Here is a 1,813-nt window from a genome sequence, read left to right on the forward strand (position 1 = left end):
CTGAGAATAAATTCCAATCATTAGTTCTTGCATGAAGACACGCACATTTTTATAATTCCCTAGAAACACCTAGCGAATTCTATAGAAAATGTTGTTCGATTTTTATTCAACTTTCTATTAGTTTTTTTGTCATTCCGGCCGTAAGGCAGCGTTTCACGGACGCTCCGCGTCTGTAAATCTCTGCCTACGGCCGTCATGACAAAAAATATTGTTCATCATACGGCCAAAAAAAACTTTTCTGACGAATATGATTGCAGCCCTCGCCTTCGGCTCGTGCTGCAAACCTCATATTCGCCAGAAAATTTTTTTTCGGTCTAATGACGAAATATACTATTTCTGATGAATATGATTGCATAACCTTATATTCGCCAGAAATTTTTTTTTCGGCCAAATGACGAAATATACTATTTTCGGCCCAATGACGAAATATACTGTTGGACGATTCTAGTGAAAAATTTCGCAGTTCATCTGCGCATTTTTCTATAAAGCTGTTTTGATTGGACATTTTCTGTTGAAAAAACGGGCAGTAAAGCCACGGAATTCTTCAGAGAATCGACCACAAACTGATAGAATTTTCAATAGACGTTCCATCAAACTGCAATAGAATTTTCTGTTGGCATAGCAACCCTATATATTTTGCGCCTATGCCGGGGCGAAAAATATCGTTCTAATAACCACGGGATGTAATATACTATTTCGTCCCTTATGTGTGAAAAATTCGACTTTATTCCCGCCTCAACAGGAAGAAAGTGGCCGCCGATTCCCTAGAAATCATTGCGCTCATCTGTCAATTGTTTTTCATATTATCCATTGCCTTATATGATTTTTTCAAGACGACAGCGAAGCCGGACTTCTATTTTCTTGGAGTAAAAATCAAAACCTTTGGATGGAGCTATCCAGATCGTTTAAAATCATCAAAAATACGGAAAAAAAACGCAGGATTCAATTTTATAGAACGAATTAGCGACTCTTCCCTGTTCAAGGATCTGAATTTTTGTTGAACACAAGTGGTTCACACAAATGGAAATTTTATACAAATAAATAGAAAATATGTGGTTGAATAAGATTAATCAACGGAAATGATGTAGAACGTCACCCTGGGATGCAAGCAGCCACTTAAGTTAGGTGGCTGTTAGGTGGCTACTTGTTTTGGTGTAAAAAAGGGTAAGTGATACCTGAAACGATTATGGATGTAAAACTATGAATTATTAAGGAATTTTAGTAGCTTTAATGACATTAATCTCCATTAATTAAGGAAAATAACAGTTTGCGTATTGAAAGGGAAAATAAATCAGTAGGGGGAACGCCGCCGGATGGCGGCAGTGTCGACTTCTCGCCCAGGCCGATAAAGTCGGCAGCAGTGGCGGGAGAAAATTGATTATCCAATAGGTTCATATTGNAGATATGTAGGAGGAGAATGCTGCGGGTCAAATAGGGGCGAAGAGGGGCATCAAATAATGAGATAAATAAAATAATGGAATCTAAAAATTTAAAACTTTGTGAGAAGTGGGGGGAAGAGTATGTATACGGAGGGTTGAGATTTTCACCCGTTGATGGGGGGGGGGCAGAATTTTTATGAACATTATATATATTTTAAATTATGTTGAAAAAACAATTGAAAATAATGTTCTAAATAACTATCTGCTTATGCATTGATTTTCGAATTAAAAAATTAATTAATTCAATAAGTAAATTAATTTATTCACACGCTCGGTTTTGTTATCTGTGAAAAATAGACGCAATATATCCAGAGGAATGAAAATTGAAGGGTGGTGAGGGGGAGGGGTCTGAGATTACATTTTTATGAATTTTA

The sequence above is a fragment of the Diachasma alloeum genome, unplaced genomic scaffold (genome assembly GCF_001412515.2).
Source record: "Diachasma alloeum isolate Michigan unplaced genomic scaffold, Dall2.0 Dall_scaffold_00335, whole genome shotgun sequence".
Taxonomy (NCBI): Eukaryota; Metazoa; Arthropoda; class Insecta; order Hymenoptera; family Braconidae; genus Diachasma; species Diachasma alloeum.